General features: G+C 36.8%; 1 long non-coding RNA gene across 2 annotated transcripts in view; it reads left to right on the plus strand.

The window, feature by feature from the left end:
• Positions 1–12,005: 12,005 nt before the first annotated feature.
• The window catches only part of LOC138239403 (uncharacterized), a 124,577-nt gene continuing 113,206 nt past the window's right edge, over positions 12,006–23,376 (plus strand). For both annotated transcript variants that reach the window (XR_011189877.1, XR_011189876.1), the window contains exon 1: positions 12,006–12,119. This is a non-coding gene — a long non-coding RNA (uncharacterized lncRNA). The remainder of the gene's footprint in view (positions 12,120–23,376) is intronic.

Here is a 23,376-nt window from a genome sequence, read left to right on the forward strand (position 1 = left end):
ATGTGTACATTACCCTGCGTTCTGAAAAAAAAATACTGTAATCAATAAAAAATCGATATCTTCTGTGAACACTTTGCTGAGTCCTGTATATTATCAGCCTGCTGCTGTTTGACAAGTGAATTGCATGGATTCCTCCGACACGAAGCTCCAGTCTTCTGTGTAACTGAAATTCTATCTGTTCAACCCTCCTACATAGAAAAACTAACTTGCTTGAGCTAGAAATGAACTTTGAAAATTATGTAAGACCAGACCTTTCATTCATGACTTGCGTAACAGCTTGAACGCAAGAGTGACTTTCTTTGTCTTTATAAAATACCCTTTCCTTTAACCTTTCAGCCACCCTCAAGTAGTAATTGACATTTGAGCACCTGTTTGCTTTTATAATTGGATGTTCTATATTCCAAAGTACTGTACAAGAGACACCATCTAGGACTTATCAAGCACACCTTACTGATGTTGTTTTTTAGAACTTGTTTTAAAGCCAACTTCAAGTGTGCTAAAGAGTCTACAGTAGAGGATTGCCTTAGAACCTCATGCAAGTCATGGAACCCATCCTAGATGCATTGATTTGTAATCTCTGTTGTGAAAGAGCAGCATACATACCCACATCTAAAGATGGAAGACCTGCTCCATCCAACTAGTTTAAAATGTCTATAGGCAGAAAAACGGCTCTCGCAAAAACTGTTGGGAGGACAAAGACCTTGAAAACCAATTCTATGAATAAAACAAAAAGTCCCCCTATCAACTGTAGTATCAGTTATGTTCTCAAAAACAAATACTGTAGAGAGAAACAAAAGCCGAAAACACTCTCCAAATATCACATGCAAGTAGGTTTACTGTATGTGTTTATACTGTGCAGTGGTACACATAAAAAAGTCTCTCAGAAAAGCAACATGGCACTTGAATCCACATGGCAACAAAGGTCTCAGAATACCTAAATGTGCAATGAGATATTCTAAACTTTTGGGAATTTTTTAAAAGCACAGCTTTATCAGTCTGCGGTTAAGTAAGGTCGCATGTATAGGAACAACTGTATTATAAATACTGTACTGTAATGCTGTGAATTTGATTTTTTTTTTTAATCACAGAGAAACATATGGTACACTCAGCAATATTTTATTACATTATACATCAGAGGAACACCTTTCCTAAACAATTGTGCTGGTATTCCCTCATAAACAAAGCCAAATCATTTGTTATTGGATACTGGGAAGTTTTGTTTGCTCATTGTTAAGGTACATTTGTCTTTGTATCAGCCATATTGTTAGACCAAAGTACCATTGCAGTATTTTCTATCAAGACCAGAGTTTACATTAAAACCCTTCTACAGTATATATAAAAAATGAATACATTGTGAGATATTTTTTGTCATTTTTTATTTTGATAACCAATTTTATATCATTTTTATATCAATTTTTTTTATGTTCTTCTGGACAGCTGGTTGCAAATTTGTCTATTACGTTTATTGGTGCACGTCATTTAAAGTCACATAAAATGCTTATGTTACATGTAAAAACAGTCATCTAAATAAGGTGTGGTGAGAACATGAGTCAGTGTGCCAGATAACAACTGTTTCTGGGATTTTTAGGGAGAAACATTCATATAGGGTTAAAAAAAACTCATAATAAAGAAGGTTATCAATATTTACAAAATCATGTTACATGTGAGCTATTCATAGAGGTCAAACAATGTGAGAAAAATAGCTCTGTTGGGCTGTTGTGTATTGGTATTGATATAAAATACATGCTAATAGATTAAGGAAGCTATCTTAAAGTTGAAAATAGGTTCAATATTTGTATAAATAATATTTCAGAAAAGTAGTTGAGAGTAAACAGATGTCTGAGACTGTGATATAAAGAGGACTTCATAAAGTTGTTAAACACTTGAATATCTTCATTAAAAAAAAAAAGTGTGGAAACCTGTCATCAGTGAATATCCAATTTCACCCATTTCCAAAATGGCGCACATGTATTTTCTATCAGGCCTAACACAAGTGAGCACAACAGAGCTTTTTTTCTCAGATTGTTTGATCACGACAGGCGAGTTCTCCAGCTTGCTCCGGGAATGTGACATTTGTGCCTTCCCCCATCTCTGTAATCTTTGCTCTCAGGCCAACATAGGAATGTTGCTGCAGGGCCACTGTTAGCTCTGACAGCTGGCGGTTAATTGTTTCCTACCTCTTGCGGTACCAACCTCTAACCCTGGGGCCTTCTTGTGCGGTCCCATTCTGCCACCTTATGTACACAGTGATTATCAAACCACAGCTCCTCAGACTATAACAGTAGCTGCTTCAGTCATGATGGATTGTTTCCCCTTGGACTATTTGAGAACTGAGTGTGGAGAAGATTGAGCAAGAGGGGAGGGGAGAGGTTCAGGGCTTCCATTTTGTGCCTTCTTTTGTGAGGAGAAAAAGCTCTCTCCGAGAATTAAACTCTGAGTTCTTTGACAAATGAATCCAGGATGGTAAAATAAATCATGTAAGGAGGGATTTTGTTCTCTGTTTCTGGTGAAGTGACGTTTGAATTTTAGTGCGCACAGGTCAAGGAAAGGTGTAACATGTCGCTCAAAAAGCAGTGGTTCCACTTTTTCTGGATTCTATGCAAAGTGTTGAGTACAAAGCCATTTTCCCCCTTTGTTGGTAATTGCCTGAAAACATCTTTTGCTCAAGTGTCCTTCCTCTACGTAGATTTGCCCTTTTCTTCAAAGAAAAAGAATTGCTTTCATGGAAAGAATAAACTTCCCAATTGGCGCAAAGCACAGAGAAAGAGGTTTGGAGATGTGCCGGAAGAATTTTGTGTATGAATAACATTCTTATGTTCAGAACGGCCTCACCCTCTCAATAATTGGTCAAAGAGGTTAAAAAATCCCACTATTTTTGAATCCTCTTTTGTAAGATGTATAGCCTACTAATAAAGCTTAATCTATGGTAGACAAATCAAGGTGCCTCATACAATAAAATGCAGGCTGTATTTAGTCCAAGCGGTCCACTGCAGATTACAGCAACAATTGTCTTAAACAAATATCTGATTTAACAAATTTGGTATTTTCCCAGCTGCACAACTCTGTCCAAGGATGTTTACCCATAGTTTGTAGAATGTCAAACCATAAAATACCAAATTAATCCTACTGTACTTCTATCATTGGTATGATATGTTTTATGCAATCAGTAGTTTGACCTAACCTAGATTGATACTAACTGTACAAAGCAAAAGCGTTTTAAGAGACCAACAGCTGAGAAGGCCGTGTTTAATTAACTTACTAATATTCTTTGAACTAGCAACTAGGACAGTTAAGAGCATTAAAGCATATATAATATAATATATTTCGATTTCCAGAACGTATTTTGTTAAAATCTCTCATAAAATCTTTATCCTCAAATTAAATCCTACAGCAATCCAAAGGTAATGCAATGTATGGACATGGACTGAGGTCTGGAAATCAGGAAACAGCATGTCATCTTAACAGGCCCAACATCTAATTGAGCAAAATAAAGCAGTTGAGTACTGCAGGGATCTGTTTTCAACCTGTTGCTCTTCCTGATTAGTTAGAAAGCTGCATCTGCAGATGACACAATATAAAGCAAGGGGCAAACTCTAATAGAGGCAGAAGAATTAGGTAAACAAATGAAACACAATCTTTATTAAGTAGACAGCTTACAAATCAAATTTAATGTTGATTAGTGCAAAATAAAAGGAAAGTAGGAAGTAGGAAAATGTACTATGTTTATTTCATGGGTGATTCTGAGCTGTATGAAGCCATGCACAAGGGAAATCTGGTCATCAAAACAATGTAGGGAAGCAATAAATATATGGAATGTTTGCTCACACCATACAATCCATGGAAGTTAGGCTCAAGCTTTACAATGCACCTGGTATCGGGAGATTGTCATACAGACAGGATAAAGGAACTATATCTCTTTAGTCCAGAACAAAGGAGAGGAGATGAGATTTTATACAAGTATTACAAACATAAACAGCATAGATCAGGAGGTCATGAACACTGGTCCTGGAGAGTCCCGGTCCAGCAGGTTTTATAGGTAGCCTTTAAATAATTAATTTCTAATGACCAAGAATAATTTAACTATTGTATGATCCAATCAATTGAACATGATAAATTGTAGACATCATTTGTAAAACAAATTAGAATAATTTTCAGCACACAACAATGGGTGTTCACTTCATTAAAACACTACTTGCTTAATTGATCAATTGCTCTAACAAGTGTTCCTAAATCAATAACTAACAGTAATTTGGAGTAGACTATAAGAATAACTCAACAGGGTTTCTCAAGGAACAGTGCAGGAGTCCTGTAGATAGAGTCAACAGTGGGGGCTATTTCATACTCAATACTAAAACAAGAACACAGATTCAGAATTGGAATACTGAAAGGGAATTCATTCAGCAGGACACAAATAGGAAAGTCATTTTTACGCAAATTGTTGTAGGTGACTGGATCAGGCTTCTATGTCAAGAGGTTGAGGCTTAAGGTTCTGGCCCATTTAAGAGCCCCTCCATCCATACTGTACATTTTCTAACTGCTTACTCCAATTCAGGGTCATGGGGGAGGCAGAGTATATCACTTCAAGCAAAGGTTACAAGGTGGGACACACCTGACAGGACATTAGTCCATGGCAGGGCACACACAAATACAGACATGCACACACTCACACCAGGGCCAATTTTCCCAGAAGCCATTTAACCTACCAGTATGTTTTGTGGAGTAAACCACCACAAACAACGGGAGAACATACAAACTCCACACAGATACTGTAGCTTCCCAGGTCCAGAATTGAACCCAGGGCCCTTGCACTGTAAGGCAGCAATGTCAACCACTGCTCCTCGATGCTGCCTCTTTTTAAGATTAAATTTTAGATTCACCCAGTTACTAAACTAGTAATAGCAAGATGGGTTCCTTTTGCTTACAATCTCTCTTAAACACTAATTGCAATGATCATTTTGTCGTTTTAATTATGTTAAATAAATCTTAACTGTTTTAAAGAAACAACTGTTTCTTTAAATACAGATTTTCCACTGCAAAACAGTTTCCTTTAAAAAGCTTTACTGTTGTAAAGACACAACAGTACAGCTGTTTACTTTTACAAAACCCAAATGAAAATAGAAGTCAGTACCTCCCTCTTAGAACAGGAACCTGTTCTTTTCAACCAACTTTGCTTTGACGGAGATGGGATTTAACAAAGTCTCCAAAAGAGGAATTTTGTCTGCGAAACCAGAAATAACTAACTTTCCCCAAAATAATGGACAGAGTTGGTAGGACAAATTAAAAAGTAAGGTAAAAAGTTAATACTAGATACAATTGGAATTCAGGAGTATCAATGGTGTCCTGTAGGGGTAGGTCTTTACTTCACATGTTTGTGTTTCATAATCTTTATTGAATTTTACACAGCATATTTACAGTATGACACATAATATTAAGAGCTTGTATATTTATGATAAAAAGGCACAAGAAAAAATTCATTGACTATATTGATTGCAATTACTAAAAAAATACTAAAGAATAAGTATAAAGATTCAGAAAAGCACATATACAGTTTACAGTATATTGTATATGTTTTCCCATATAATAGTGTACTTATTGGGCTTAAAACATATAATTTCTGATTTAATGAACATTTGGCAATAGTGAAAAGCCCTTCCTGTATAAGTCTGTTAAACCTTATTGCTAATGGGACTTTTTAATGACTGTGAAGCATTAAACAAAGATTATGTAGAAAATCAAGACAGAACCTTAATGTCAGCATGGATCACAAACCGAATATGTACAGTATAGACCCAACGGCTCACAAAAGATCACAAAACCTATCAATCTTGTTCATTTCTTATTTCTATTGTTATGATTATGCCTGTACTAAGAAGCAGTGTGACAGAATTTAATGTTTGACATATGTTTTTTTATACAGAGTACTGTTTGGTTTGTAATAATACTATTTTTTATTCAATATGTATTAATGAAGTCAACAAAAAACAGGCACTACAAAAAAATTAAAAATAATTTTCACAATAATGAAAAATGTGTATATGTTTTTAGTACTTAAAGAATTCCTTTAAACAATGGATTTTACTACAGTGCTAATAATTGGACTTAAAATGTAGACAGTTGAAAAACTTTACATATACAGTATACAGTATACAGTATGAAATTTAACCATACTGTAGAATAAATAGAATAATAGAATAATAAGGTAGATTACCTTTGCTAATTAGTTTGCTAATAGTCACTTTCAGGACACTCTACTACCTTCAGAAACATTCTTCCAATATGTAGTTCCTTATCATTAAGGCAAGTCATAAAACATACTTTGTACTCCTGTTTTTTTTCCTAAAACCAAGAAGCATGACAATGAGAAATCAGCAACGAAAGCACAAAAACTCTGAGGTTTCCTGAAAGTGGAAAACCACAAACAAGATGCTCCTTAGACACAGGCAAACTTGGATGCCTCTTTGAAACGGTTTATTTCAATGGAATTCCTTTCTCAGTTTGAGCTGTCAATTTTTCTGGAACTTGTCCCTCGAGTGTGTGGCTGTGAGGGTTCCGAGCTCTTCTGAGTCCTTTGTCTTGCTAATGAATTGGAACACAATAAGATTTCCAACAGTCTCTCTCTTCTCGGCACAGCTAGGGTCTGATTTGGCTCGATGAGGGGGACAGAGGCAGGGAACAAAAGGGTCTGAGGGAGTCCCTTCTTGAAGAGCAGAAAGGTCAGGGGCAGTGCTCCACTAACATACCATTTTTCTTGTTTCAGGTCTAGAATGGGAAAGGGGCAAGACTGCCTAGACAAAGGGATGAAAGGGACCTCTGAAGCCATTAAACTGTGAGGAAATGATGGCCGTGAATTGTGACAGAAAGCGAATAAATGGTCTTGAGGTGGGAGGTAGACTTCATGAAGTTCTCTTGACGCTCCATTATTATATTTTTTGAGGTGGTCGTGACTGTTTTTCTTTTTTTTCCCTCCAAACACCCCCTCTGTCCTTTCCAGACACACAATGCCATTTATGTAATATTCATATTTATCTTAAAGAAGTCACCCTTTGAGAGTCCCTTCAAAGGAAACATAGTTAACCTTATGACACTACACTTGCTTCTTATGGGTCGCAAAGCAGGCACAGATCCCCCAAGTCAAATTGTTATTGACACAAGGTTGAGCATTTAATGTTGTTCCCAGGGCTTTGAAAAACTTTCTTTTGTCCCATGGTACAACCCTTCGTATCTTAACAGACCCTTTGAAAATAAGCAGGTATACATATAAATGTCATACATTTTTAAAAATGGGTACTTCTATTTTGTGACTTTGTTAAATTAATGATTTCTTTCCATTAGTATTTCTAATTCTTGCCCATGTCTATTCCCTTCCACATTCCACAGGTCTTCTCAGACCCTGCACATACAGTACTGTACTATATTCATTGGCTGCTATTGAAGGGATGAGATAGTCACTACAACATTTTTATTTCTTTGTTTTCCCTGGAGTCACTTAAAAACAAAGTCTCATTTATAATGACGACCTTGAGATGTGTTTCAATGGCTGGGCAGTGGAATTCACTGCTTTAAGACACAATTGCAACATCCCACCTGGGTTTTAAGTTCAAGACCCAATGGTAAAATCCTAATCACTACTCCTGGTTGCTCACAATTATTGCAGTCAGACATTAGATTTATATAATATATATGCAACATTAGTTGTGGACAATGAGAAATAATAACTTGTAGATTATGAGGGCAAATCAATATGTTTAACATTGTTTTTAATTATCCACTATATTTGCTTAACAGGTTCCATTATAGTCTTTTGCACACTTCTGAATAATAATGTGGCCCCTGAGCCCTCATCACCACCACTGTTGCGATCAGTTAGCAGTGTGATGCTGTGTTTAGTGATGTAGACACCTACCGTAACTGCAAGGCTGTAGTTTTAAACCAAGTTCGGTCCCTGCTCCTGTATTATTGAGCAAGTTACCCTGCCTAGACTGATCTACCAAAATTATTTTTCTGCACAATAAATAGCCCTTCAATATGTGCAAGAAATGTCCTCCTTTAGATAAAATTATCAGCCAAATCAGAAATATTGTTAATACTGTATACTGTATAGCCAGTAAAAAGATGAGACAAATGGCTTCTCATTTGAAATCCGCAATGTACATGTATTTTTACAGAAAGGATTTAATATTATGTGAGTCTGATCACAACGCAGGTTCACTGTGCCATCTGGAGAGACTGAAAACAATTTAAGCTGATTTATTTCTGTACCTGACTTTACATTAATGCCATTGTTTTGCTTCAGTGGTTTGGTCAAATTCTTAATAATGTGGTGACACATGTTATACAAATAGTCTACTTAACTTACTTGGTGTTAATTTACCAGAGACATATAACGAGTGCTATAACAAGTGCAAAGATGGTGTGGAAAAAGGGCTGTTAAAAAAGATGCACAAAAATTCCTCAGCTCCCAAGATATTTCTGCTGACGAGACTAGAAGTGAGCTAGATAAGACATTTAACCTCTTTTGTTACTTCTGTTACAAACTCCGTGATTTAGATTTTACACGATTCTTGATTTATAATCATAAATTATAAATCAGCCTATTAAATACATCATTTTAAGCACTAATGAGTAGGTCCAAAGTATGTGAACTTGTGTACTTCAAGAGCCCAAGGAAAAGAGACCAGACAACCTTTAGTAGTAACCAATAACTAGAGTACCCACTGTTAGCTGGAACAACAACAGATGATGGGGCACAGACTGGCAGAGGTATTGTACTTGGACCACAGGCATGTACCTTCATTAAAGCTCTGAAGACACCTCCAGACCTACAATATTATGTGCTCGTGGCTGATGATGATCTACTCACTTTCTGAGCTCATCCTACAAGTGTGTTGAGTTAAGCTGGAGAGGTACTGTAGATATATAATCTTCCCTTGAAAGTGCCTGGGAGTCAGAAAGACAGGTGCCTTGGAGGTGCATGTATCAGTGTCATGGTGGCTTTTACCAGCAAGCAAGTCACTATAAATTCTGGAAATCTGAATATTAATTCGCTCTGGCCATTTCACAATGAGGAAGCAGAAACCGTCAAAAGGGACTTTTGATTCTGATTCCTGGATAGAGAGGCAAGGTTAGCCAGAGATAGCTGTGCTGATTAGAGAGACACACAGACAGATTGAGTTTTGTCTTTTCTCATCCCTGTTCTTTGACATACTGTAAGATACTACAGTACCTGACAAGTGTGAAGACAAAAGCAGTTACACTTATCTCATTTATTTCTACAACCTCAAATAGGAATTATATAAAGCCAGTGATGTGATGTGGGTCTACTCACAATTGACTGCAGCATCTTACTTTTTTATTAGCAGCAGATGGTTGGTAGAAAGCCAGAGACAGCCACAGCAAAGAACGTTATTATTGAAGTCTTGAAATCCATAGGATGCAAGGTTATTGGTAGGGGGCCTTTTGGGTTTAAACACATTCTCTGTATTTTTTTACTGGAAAGAGGTAATATGGAATATTTCCATCCCATCATGGCTTTGTGACAACAATGTCTTTAGTATTTCATTACCAACCTTGCTATCATTTATGGACTTCGACTTTCATCTTCCTGCAAACTGTTGTTCAGAAGTTGGCTTCTCATTTAGTAGCCTGTGATCTGAAAATTGAAGCATTCCATTCATGGGTTAGCATTTACAGGCGTATGTCAATCAGTTTAGTATATTGAATAATTTTGCACACGTCTGTGAGTGCTAAAAAAGGTTGTTTTTGATTTTGTTGCCATATCATGTATTATAAATATGCCTTGGTCAAAACAGATACACTATTCTGGCTGCACTCTCATCTAAAAAAGATGAAGGCTTTTTTCTAAGGAGATTTTTGCTGTCCTTTTTTTTAAAAACCATTCAATCAAGATTTTGTTTTTTAATTTAAAAACCTGTTGAGTTTTAAACCCAATTTGAGTGCCTCCTAAAGGGAAGTGACTCAATCTCCATCCCTCCTGTTTTCTGAGATTAAAAAAAGTGCCGATCTCACCATTGTTCTGCAATTCCAATGTGCTATAAATCAGCAGAAGCCTGGGCTTGTAATTATTATGAGCCCCACCTAGAACTCAGTTCAAATTTGCATCCAAAGCCAATTTGCTATATTTAATCTGAAACCACACCACAGTACTTTCATACAAGCCTACTGTAGCTTTGCAAGAAACACATATTTTTATTCAAAAGTGCTTGCTGATGCTGTGACTAGGAGCATATTAATTTAACTGTAATCCATATCAACATTTTTTATTAGAAAAATCTAATCATTAGGAAACTGGGATTGGGATTCCTCAAGCAGAAGTCACAATTGGCTCAGCTCCACCAGGGGTAGGGCTGGGATTAGTCAGGTAGGGTGTCTTGGTTCCCAGCAAAACAGCAACCCCTGCGACAGCCCAGGTGCCTGTGAGCTCATTGTGATGTCAGGAAGGAGTGTCCTCGGCTTCAGTCTGTATGTCAGTCTGAGCCAGAGCAGCACTTTTCATTCTGCCATGGGCTGAACCCCAGGACCCCAGGGGCTGTTGCTGTCAGCTGAGACATAAACACACAATTGTCCATTCTTGATTAGATTACTACATTATACAATAATTTGGAATTCAAAAAAACATTTAGGATATTTTGTAACATATGTATATACTGCATGCGCAGTCCCTAGTTTGAGCAGCTAAATTCAATTACTCAAGTGTCTGATCAGTCTGTGCCTTATCATGAGCTCTAGACATTTTTCAGAAAGATTGGTTCCTTAGTTTGAGCTGTAACCATGCTTCAGAAAGGAGTGAAAGTAAGACCTTTTGCTTGAAGATTGCTTTAAGATTTTTTTAAATTCTCCATTTTCTGTTTCAGTTCAGTTTGTGGTGCCCATCTGTTGCTTCTGATGGTTTTAGCATGTATTTCTAAGTCCTGCTGAATTGACTCATTAAAATGTATAAAAACACGAAGATCTCTCCTTGATTTTAAACAATCATCAAGGTCCAGGAAGCTTTCCACTACATGTTGGATACTATTAAGTTCGCACATAATATCAAACTGATCTAATGAACTTCTAATGATTCATGGGAGCTGTTTCTATAGTCATTGGGTTGAAAGTATGTGATCATGAGCCAATTGTAAGGCTGCTAAACAAAATGTTTTAATGATTCTTTCCTTTAAAAGCAGAATCTTGATCCTACTGTGAATAACACCTAAAAAGTAAAAAAAAAACTTGGTTAATCCTATATTGCATGTAGCCACTAATGTTTGTTGCAGATGTAAGAGGGCTTATTTGATTTTTCAACAGAACTGTGTTTGCCATAACATGATTTCTGGCCTTTTAGCATAGGGTGATTCGCCACTGTCTGAAGATACTGTAGGTACAGTGCGTCTGAAGCCAGAGGTACTTGGTAGAGAGCCAGAAATGTGTTTAAATGCTGTCAGAAAAGAACTGTTAAGTTTTTTGAGAGTACAATCCAAAAGCCATAAACCTACAGTATACGTATGCTCTGTATAAAGTGTTAATTTGCTCTGTGCAAACACAAAAATGTTTGTAAATGAATTACACACATCCATACCAATTACTCACATTACTCCAAAATGTGTCAAAATCATCAGAGTTTTTTTGTTAGACATGTTGAAGAAGCCTGTCTATACTTGAATATGACCCCTTTAAAAGTTGTAAGGCTGGTTTATTGCTATTGTAGCGGAGGCTGACAGAAAAGGTTCTTTTTGACACTCAGCCTGGCAGTTCTTTGGTTGCTTTGCAGTTTGTGACATCTGGAACAGCTAACAAATGGCGTACAAAGTTAAAGAAAATTTTTCCAGGGGGGAAGCATGCATGAGCCAAAGAAAATCACCATTGCTATTGCCTGCTATGCGATATTCTATAGCATATTATGCCTGCACGTGGATTGGTCTTGGAGTACATGAGGACTGCAGAGTGTTGGCTGCCATTCAGGAATTTGCTGCACGTGAGTACAGGCTGCGTTTTAGCTGAGGAGCAAATGAACGGAAGCCGCCCTGGGCCGTCTGCCTCAGCAGCCTGGCACCGAATCCCTTTTCTCACATATCAGGTACTGGGGAGCAGCATAAAGGAGGTAGTATACAGACAAGAAGAAGGTATGTATTCATTTCATGTCCAGTTTGCTTCCTAACAGTTAGCTTGCTCCTAGAACTGTATCTAATCCCGAGGTTCTCAAATAGCCTCCCCATCTCTGGTCTCCGAGTTCGCTGCTCTGGCTATGTCACTCATCTTTGGTGAATGGGAGTCCCTGGTGAGGACAGGAATGTGGATGAGTGTAGCCAGGATTAGACACGTTAAACTTAGCAGCAAGGGATCCTCAACTTCCTGCTAGTAAAGCACCTGCAGACCTGTATGGCAACAGTGGATGATGTGCCTACGCTTCTGCTGGTACTGACATGTCACGACTATTAACTTCTGGTGCTTAGAGGGGAAAATGAAGACCATCAGACATGTAGAATGTAAATGTGAAATGTGAAGTTGTGATCTAATCAGAACACCTGCTTGCTTTTAATATTTCAGTATTATACAAAGATTACAGAAGTCTCAATGCATGATACTTAAGAAAATGACTGACACTTTGTGTTTTTAGCAATCTTCCTCTAATATTTGAACTCTGATAAGCAGGATTCTGAAATTAAGGATTGGCGAGAGGTCTCAAATGTCATTAAAATTAAACTGAATGCTTTGACGATGAAGCCAGAAATGTTTCACATATTAATACATTATATTTATAAAAACAATAAAGTAAAAAAGTGTTCAATGATGACATAGCCAACAATTATGTCCTTTAGCTGACATTATGATTCTTCCCCTGAGCAGTCAGTCAGTGTTTGATTCAGAACTAACTGCCCCATTTGCGTAATACACTCCTTTAATTAATAGGAACCATTATGTTCTAATAGTTCTTTAGCTTTATAAAAATTGATGTGCTTTAAGTGATATAACTGTGCTGAATTTCCAGAAGTCTTAAGTATTGAGAAGAATTCATTACAAAATAATATTTATGTTACAGTCTATAGCAACTATCTGTAAAATCTCTTGGGGTTTGCTTGAGTAACATTTCATACCAAACGTAAAAGTAAAAATGCATTCTCCTTTGGGGTCCTGCACAAAGACGCAACACACTATTCAAACCTCTTTATACACATACATTCATTATACACTTATACTATATATGTTAGGATGTGAGTTTTATTTTATTTTATTTCTAATTCCCTGGCTCTTCACACTGCCCTGGCACATTTGGATGATAAAGATTCTGTATGTCAGAATGTTATTCATTTATTACAGCTCTGCATTTCACACAATAGTTCCTTCCAGACTAGCTAGGAAGCTTAATGACTTCGGCATCAGCACCTTCCTATGCAGCTGGATTCTGGATTTCCTGACTGGCGACCACAGACTGTGAGGGTTAATGGAAAACTTTCTTCCACATTGACCATCAATACAGATGCCCCTCAGGACTGTGTGCATAGCCCCCCTGCTGATCTCCTTGTTTACCCACAATTGTGTGGCCAGACACAGCTTCAATTCCATCTACAAATACGCTGATGACACTACCATCATTGGCCGAATCACTGCTAATGATGAGACAGCCTACAGGGATGAGGTCAGGAACCTGGTGAAATGGTGCCTTGACAATAATCGCTCCCTCAATGTCAGAAAAAACAAAGAGCTGGTCATCGATTTTAGAAAGCAGGGTGGGGACCACGCCCCTATTCACATCAATGGGGTGGCTGTTGAGGTGGTTAGCAGCTTCAAGTTCCTGGGTACCTTCATCGCTAATGATTTAATGTGGTCCCAGGATGTAACTGGAGCTACAAAGAAGGCACAACAGTGCTTTTACTTCCTCAGACAGCTGAAAAACATTGGTCGATCTTCAACTGTCCTTACTACATTTTACAGGTGTGCTACTGAAAATGTGCTCACGTGTGGTATTACAGTGCGGTTTGGCAGCAGCTCATTGTCTGACCAGAGGGCATTACAGGAGGTGATCAGGTCAGCTCAGTCTATCATTGGAGTACAGCTCCCCTCTATTTCAGACATTTTCACAACTTGCTGTCTCAGGAAGGATGGAAGTATCGCTTAGGATACCAATCATCCTGGTTTCTCATTTTTCTCCCCCCTTCTCTCTGGTAAGGGTTATAGGAGCATAAAGGCACATATGTCCAGATTCAGAGACAGTTTCTTCCCACAAGCTGTCAGATTACTGAACTCTACCCTTACCACTGACTCACACCGATGTTTTTTTTCTAAGTTGTATGTAATTTAACTTGTTGTTATTGCTGGCGCTGTCCTGTGTTTGTTTTTTGGGTGTTTCCTTAATGTCTTTGTATCGGAGCATACATATAAATAAGCATTTCATTGCACTTGTGCATATGACAATAAACTGAACTGAAAATAGGGATTTGACATTCCTGGGGTCATGGTATGCGCACAGACATAAAATGTGACGCAATGACTGATTTATTATATATTATTTTAATAAATAGGATAGGATAAAGAATAGTACAGAATAGAGTAAAGACGTCAACCAACAGTTGTATTCCCCAGTAAAATAAAATCTGATCACAACACCAGTTTGCTTTTGGTATTTCAATATTAGACAAAGATTACAGAAGAATTCTGTAATACCTAAGAAAATGGCTAGCAATTTGTATTTGGTTTATTATGTTTCCTAAGAATTAGGAATATCATCACCCTCTAGTGACCTTCGTCCCTTAATGTTATAGTCCTAACTTGTTGTTGCACAGATCATTAAACAAACCATTGAGCCAAACTCACTGATTAGATACAAGAAGGTCCACAGTATTTGTATTTATGGTCTGAACATCAGTTTTAGGCACTGCACAGCCTGTGTAGTCTACACTGTTCTTAATGTAACCCATTACACAGGATACACGGGCTGTGTGCCCAGAACTGATGGTTTAGCTGTGCACTCTGCAATTCAGAGATGCTGCCATTTACTACTCAAACAGGGACGCTTTGTCTAACACAAACCATGGCGCTTGTAATTGAAGAGTAGTTCATAATTTGGATTTGGTCCCTGATAAAAGGCAATCCAGTCATATTGAGCCCCTTCTTCTAAAAATAATGTGTTCAATTAAATTATGGTCTGAAGGAATTCCTTTGTAAAATATACATACTGTAGATAGGTAGTCTTCTCATGGAGTGGTTTTCAGAAGCTTCTGGCTGCCTAATAAAGATGTGTTTCTGTCTTCTGTATTTTTTTGCTTATACAGTAATAGAATTAGGAAAAGTGAAGTTTTTTTTTATTTTACTTTAAAAGCCACCCTAATTTTCTTTCAACAACACTGCAATGAAAAATTCAAAATAAATAGCCTTTTGAGATTGAAGTTGTTTTTTTAAAGTTGTTAAGACATCACTTCCAGCTTTTTCTATCTAAGCATCTTCCCATCAGAAATTGATTCTCATTTTCAGAGATAGATCAACGGGAATTCTGAGGAATTTGAAATATTAAAATAACTTTGTTAACCTTTAATAGTATGCTAATGCGAGTCTTTGGAGAAAAGTAAGGACTAACTCAATGAGTAAAATATCCCGGGGCACAATTTACCTTTGGAACCACCAGGGCTAAATCCATCTTGTGTTGTTAATCTATAATGACTGACTTTGACTTTTTTAATGATTTAGTAAGCTTGGTAATTAACAACGAGAAGCTCCCCTAAAAACATCAACCTGCTCTACTTGTCTCCAGAGAACTACCGTATGTTTCTCTGGATTTACAGTAGGTAATGTATGTACAGTAGAATACAACAAAGTCATGGGAAACAGTATTACATTTTTATTCATTTAGTTTTGGTTTAGCTCTATATGCTTGATTATCATACAGTAGTTTTTACAAGCTTCATACTGATGTAAACAAAGTGTTTTTTTTGTAGTTGTAAGCAACACATTTTGTTTATTTAAATCATTTGACTGGCGATCCCTCTGTCTCTCCATCTTCATCCCAACAGTTACTAAACTACTTTGCATTTGATCTTTCATAATGTCCAATTGGTTAACTTGCCTTTTGAACACAAGTTAAAGGTGAGTTAGTGAATTTCTGGCCATGGAAAATCCAGTGCACAAACATTGGTAGATAATGTTTTCCATTATATGGACCATTGGGAAGGTAATCATTCCCCCATCTAATTGCAGGCTGTTAAATTTTACCTCCCCTCCAGCCATGGCTAGCACTTGTACTGTAGATTGTATACACCTGCTATGTTTAGTTTTTGTAGCCAATTGATTTTGGGAATTGTGAACATTGGCCTCACAAGAATGTAGTTAAATCTGTGTTTTTACAACAACAGAATCTTGTAGATTTGACTTTCAGCTTTTAAACTCTTCTGACTGGTAATGTAGCTTTTCAAATTTAGTGTCGTTGTTTGGAACCTTCATGTAACACGGCTAAACAACAATCAGTGCGCCCTAATTTCCCTATTTGATTTTGATCCTTTCTCTCAGTTAGTCTAATCAAAAAGTTTATTGTTCATATGAGAAAAACAATATCACACTAAGTAATAAATCTGTAAAAAATCTTTGTATAAAATTTAAAATGATGAGTCTGGTTAGACTTTGACAGCATCCAGTGGGGGTAATTGGTGTAATTGGAGTTGGGTTATTTAAGCCATTTTAATAGCTATTGGAACAACAGCTACTTGCCAGTCCCTTTGCTCTTACAGTGTCATCCGTGTGAAAACCACCTGACACCACTAATTGTCCTGTCACTCTGATAGCATGTCAAGTGAAAAAAATGGTCTCCAGGTGGGGTTGTTTAAGAAACAATGTCTGAGTGTATCCTCGGCATTCTGGAGAGGTAAGCTTTACCTCAACAGTCCAATTCCAAATTGGGTGGGCATATCATAAAAGAACAACAAGACATATCCCATTCTCTTAATGTAAAGATAATGGAAAGATCTTGAAAACTTTAACCCGTAAAAGCACTCTTTCGGAAGGCTGGTTCAGCTCTATAGTCTAGTTCTTGGTGAGCTGTGATTTAAGATTTCTGGGAGCCTCTGACCATGTAGTGTCAGTAAAAGGCACGCCACCCCCACCAGTGATGATATTCCTCTTGTAGGTACCAAAGTCACATAGTCCTAAAATTGTGGCTGGGTCTGAAACATTTCAGAGGAAACAGTGAATAGACCTCATCCCACCCACTTTGAAGTACTGGAGACCGGAATGCAGTAAGAATTGTGGTTCCAAATTTTGAAAAACTGAATATAAAATGGTAGGCAGGAGGCAATTTATTCCCAGTAAGGTGTAGTCTAAATACACAATCTGGGCTGTCAGTGAAAACACATACACTAAAAAGTTGTTTAGCAAACACATTTTGTTTAAATATGTCAGTACTATGCCCAAGCAGGTTTTTCTAAGTTATACTGTATATAAATAAACTTTTATTATATGCACACGTCCTTATGATACCGTCAGTTGTGCTCTAATGGTGCAAACAATGTATTTATTCATTGGTCTGACGAATTATAGCAGTTATTTTTGGCTGACAGCTTGCAATTAGGGGCCAATATATTATAAATCAATGTAGATCTGCCAGTATAAGACTAGAGTACTTTTTAATTTCAGTAGTCAGTGTTTAAGAAGGAGCTCTTAACATAACAACAAAGGGCATTGATAGGAAGCAATTAAATAGGTCATGGGCCAACTGATTAGCAGTAATTATGGAGAAAGTGGCCGGGCAAATGTTGGCAAGTCCCTGGATTTTTAGATGGGTTCACTGAGTATTTTCCATGTCTGTAATTGCCCTGAACATTGGTTCATTTCCTTGAGACAAGCAAATTATTTCCTTGACATTTGGTAAAACAAAAAATAATCAATCAACAAAAACATAAGATAAGCTTGCCACCAAAGCAGTCTCATTTTAGAATTAAACTAGAAATTAGCTGCCCATTCTAATGTTTTTTAGAGGCAAAATATTGACTTTAGATATACTGTATATATAAAACAATTTCAATTTATAGCAAGGCGTGTCTGTGTGCTTAAGAATTTTTTCACTATACAGTAAATAATTGCCAATAATAAAAAGTGTAATTTTGCAGTACCTATTGAAAGCAGAGTCTTGATACAATATTTATGTTCTTTTACCAGCTTCATTTCCTCTTCTGTACAAGATTAGAAAGTGGCCCTCAACCCTTCGCTCAGGGGTGACTTCTGTCTCATTAAGAATGCTTTGCTTCTATCTTTGGTGTCACAAAGGTCAGATTTTTTGCTGAACCATGTCAGCATTTCTGCTTAAATATTCCTGGTCAAACTTCTCAACCCTACAGGATCGTGGAACACAACAGTCTGCATAAATAAAAAGGCAATGTCTAAAATAGGGCTGTTCAAATCTGATCCAATGTACAGCATTTACAGGTTTTCTAAAGGAGCAGTGCCAAAAGGGCTGTAAATTGGCCTAAAGATAAGAAATTATTAAGAGATGAGATAGATGCACCAGCGCTCCAGGACAAGGACTGGAGAATACTGGACAAAAAAGCATGTGTCTCACAAGAGCTGAAAGTGTGTGTCTCACAACATACAGTGTACATTTGTCAGTCTTTCAATATTAAAATCGTGATTAATATTTCTCTTGCATTATTGTATTTCACTTTAAAATACAATTGGATAATGTGAGTGCTTATTTAACAGGTTATTTATCAGTTATCAAGATCAGTTATCAGGGATTTTATGTTGTAACAGACACGTCTAAGAAATACTGTATGCTGCTAGTACATGTATGCAAACCTAATTTATTGTAGAAAATGTATTTTCAGAAAAAAAAAATAGATTCTGCAATCAATCCTGTGTAGTAATTACAGGTTGATAGGCCCTTGGAGGGTACAGAGGTGGTTCAGGCTGCCTCTGTGTAAACCTTCATTAAGCATGAATGATTTATACCTCTCGTGTTGTTTTGTTTTCCTTTTCAACATCCTCACAGTTAATCCCCAGTTTACCTATTCAAGAAACATATTTAAGCCATTTAGTCAAACACAGTTTTAACCCTTCTTTTTTTGTTGTTGGCTCTAATCAGAGACACATCATTTGCTACATTACAAAGTACACAGTGATCAACTGGAATTGTCTGCTGCAACCTAGTGTACCAGTCCCCTTATCAGAAAATTATACGAAAATTTAAACTAATTTCACTTTTCCTAACAATTTCAGTTTCCGTTGTTTTGATAAATTACTGTAAGTTAAAAACTGTGCTGCTTGTTTAGGAGCTGGTGGGTTATAATATTTGTGTCTAAGTAATATATGAATCTCAGAATTACTCAGAAACGCTTTACCACAGCTGCAGTACAGGAAAAGAATATCTCCAAAGAAAACCAGGTTGCTTCTGGAAATGGTGTTTGTGGAACAGAAAGAAGCACTCTTCTCTTTGGGTCTCAGCTTCTACAGAAATATTCCACCAGATGAAATGTTTAGGTATGTTCCCAACTGCTTTATCATTAAAGGTGTCATGGTGCCATTTGTAAGAGTAGGAGTGTAGTAGTGGTGTCCTGGCTAACTTGTGCTCTGGTCTTACCCAATCTGGCCTGCCTAAACGTCCCCCTTAATTCGGCTGAACCAATTTCTCAGTTCTCTACCTGATTTGCTGTGCACTGGGACTGCTGTCACAGAATCAGTACTGAGTGGGTCCCTTCCTATATTTAAAGGATCCTTTGGGATGAATTGCACTGCATTAAAGTAATTTATTGTTTTAAATATGACTACTTTCATTTGGCAATCCACTATATTTGAGCATAAAACTGGTGTGGACTGCAATTACAAAATGTAGTAAATGGTACTCTACGTGAAGTATCATGTAGACAAGATGACAGTTTACACAATGAAGGAACTGATCATGGTATCTGCAGCTGCAGTGATAAAACAGTACATTTAAAACCTTTTATTAGATTGAGTCTCTTATCTTTTTACAGTATATGATCATTTTATGAATTGAAACAAATTAAAAACAAGGTGAGAGGAATTGTTCATACATTGAGTGAAAACCAAGGTAGAAAAACCACTTGTTATTTAGGTCTATAAAAAAGACACCAGAAGCAAAAGGTTAAAATTGCAGATGTTGTTGCAGGTTTTCGAAGGTAATTGAAATAAAAATCCAGGGACGTAGATTACTCTGTTCTTCATTTACCTCCAGATTATTCTGATATTTATATTGTGTTGCTGATGTCATGCTGGTGTTTTTTTTTTAATAGAGTGAAAATAAAGCCATTTAAATGTAAGGGTATTGATGTAAGACAATCATGTAAGAGTCTCCAAAAAGGGTGATTTAACAGTGTTGTGTTCAGATAATGGTGTCCGTTTTCTCAACGTGTAACTAGTTCTGAGGCTACTTACTGAAGGGTAAATGGAGATGCTTAGAGGAAAATGACAAACCTGTCATTACTCTTGGTGGAAATCAAAGTTAGTGACTCTGATTTCATGATTTCAGACAACAATAAAAGTGACTCTGGCAGTGACAGTGACAGTGACCTAGGAGTTTAGCATTTGTGTTTAGGTAGGAATTGAAGTTTGTTTACACATGCAGTCCAGAATTGTTCAATTGGTATTCTGTTACATTCTGTTCCAGAACAGTGTGTTTACAGATGTATTTAACAGCTGGGGGCATTCCTCCTAGGAGAAGAGCCTGACCTTGTGGTCACCTAAAAAACTTAAATCAGTTCAGTTAACTTGACCTCACTTTAACTTGTTTACAATAAAGAAGCTATTTATCAGAAAACAATACAGACATCATCCTTCATTCTCTACTTATTTGTGTCTATTTGTCGGTCTAAGACATGACATAAAACCAAGGGATTATATGTTTGCAAACAAAAAAGAAGTGTTTTATGTGATGTTATCCAGAGAGCTGGTGAAATCGAACTATAGGAAATGTGTATCACTTTGGAGAAGAACAGAATCTACACTGGTAATTCTTAACAGTTTAAATTGTTAATCACGTCTTCTTTTTGCTTTTTTTCCCCATCAGATTACACCCATTAACACAAATCTTCTGGAACTCTCTTCTGTTAGAGTGATTTCAAACTAGATGGAGATTGTAAATCCCCCAAGTGTACCATAGAAGAGTCCTAACTTCAGTGCTTATTAAAGACTCATAGACTTCACATTCTCCTTCCCAGGTCGTGCCACAAAAGTCCCTCGCCTGCTCTCATTTCCTTTTGTGTCGTGACCCAGGAAGCCCCTCTAGTTGCTCTCCAGTAACCCTAAGCTGTTAGTGTCAATCCTGTGTGCATGAGAAACAGCACAATGCCCTATTCTTCATTAAGCAGTCCAAGGAGGCTAATCCTTCTATTATCTACCCCCATCTTTTACTTATTGAAGTGACAGCAGATTTCTTGAGGTGTTAAAGCTGATGACCATCAACAGTCCTCAAATGTGAAACTATCCCAAACACTGAGTTTTAAATGTCAATTTGAGACTGTCTATGTGAATACCCAAGAGTTAATTACTGGTATCTGTAAATCTGATTTACTACCAGATATCAATGAAGTCTGTTACTTTAGCAGACTAATGGCAGAGAAAAAGTGCTTTTCTGAACTAAGCTCCCATTCTCCCTCATATACTTCCTCATCCAGCATTGAAACTGCAGATTAAAGCATAAATTAAATAGAACATGAACTTTGAGAATGAAAGCACAGCAAGGATAGACCCATTAAGAGTGCATACAAACCAAACAGGCTTAACTCAAAAAGATAATATTTCTGCTCTTAGTAGTTGTGTATCGTGACTGTGGATCAGTACAAACCTGCCGCAAATCTGGGTTTTAAAGATGTATCAATTATGTACTGTATATCTATATATTATACAAATAAATGGTGACATATAGTCATTTGAAAATAACAATTTTATATGTATATGCAATAATATAATTTACACTTAGTACCTTAATTTTTATATACGATTATTGTGGTAGGCAGAATAACTTGAGGGCACTGTATATAATCTAAAAACATTATACATTGTGCAAAATGTCTTCAATTTCTCCAAGATGCCTTTTTAGCTGCTTAAAAAGCTGCTCATAGAATGGCCAGAACTGGAGAGAAAACTGCCAACTTATTACAAAGTTCACAGAGGTGCATATCTCTGTGATCTGGAAGGCAAAACAACAATATGTCTTTCCTTATTTTCACAAAGTGAGTGATGCCTGAGTCACCTATTATTTACAAGCGTGTAGCACCTAATAAATCATTTATGACACACATTAATAAAACACTAATAACAGGTGAACATTTGAGATGTGAGAGTCTCGTTTTTTAACCATTCATATCTGTAGGTATTGGAAATATGGTTCAAAAACATACAATTCAGTCAAATATGGACTGGATGTGGCATGGCACAGGATGGTGGCACTTACTGTACAATTAGTTCTGTCAGTTAACATTTTCATTTTCCTAACATACTTTAAGTTTGAATTGACCTCTACATAACGTAAGGGGACCTAATTTGACTATTACAGTCTGTGCACAGCTACATTTATAATGAAGATGATGACATATTACTTAACTTTTTCCACTTTGTTAGCAAATTATAAGCAAGCATACAATGTCTTTGTAAACACCATGTTGCCAAATAGCTTGGGAGACAGATCTGAAATGGTACCAACAGTTATTTCATATTTATATAATGTTCAGCAAAATATATAAATCCACATTTACTTACATTACAAAAGAAGACATACAGTATTATTTCAAATTGACCACTCTGTCTGCTTCAATGTAATTGCATGGTAACTCATTTGCAATACTATCAAATATGTGAGATAGCCATTTATGGAAGTGATTTTAAAAACTGCAATGGGGATTTTGGAGTTCAGATTGAAATCCATCTGTACTTCACTAAGGTTTTGGTAATACTGTACATTTTTGTTAAAACCTTTTTTTGTGAATTTGTATGTACAGTATTATATGAATAAGTTTCAAGATATAGAACATGGACTTTCTAGTTTTCTGCATTACATATGTCTGCAGTGTTGTTTTTTAATGTCATTAAGCTGTTTGCATGCTGTTTTAAGCTGATTTAGTTTTGCTGTAAAGCTAAAACTCAGAAAAGAATAGTGCACACACTGTGTTAAGTCTACCCATAATTCTCAATTAGATATTTCCATAATCAAATGTGGGACAGCATGGAATAATCCACCCTTCCTGTGAAATGGGACAAGGCTGGCATTTTGGATTTCTCCAGCTAAACTCAGTAATGCTATGCAAAAACATTTTTCTAATTTAAATTTAGCTACAAATACATCATTTCCCCTAATTTGGAAAACAATGCCGAAGGAACCTTTCACTTTCAGGGAAGTCAAAACACCCCTCCAACACATGAGGGAAGAACTGTCATAAAATCTTTTTC

The sequence above is a fragment of the Lepisosteus oculatus genome, chromosome 6 (genome assembly GCF_040954835.1).
Source record: "Lepisosteus oculatus isolate fLepOcu1 chromosome 6, fLepOcu1.hap2, whole genome shotgun sequence".
NCBI lineage: Eukaryota > Metazoa > Chordata > Actinopteri > Semionotiformes > Lepisosteidae > Lepisosteus > Lepisosteus oculatus.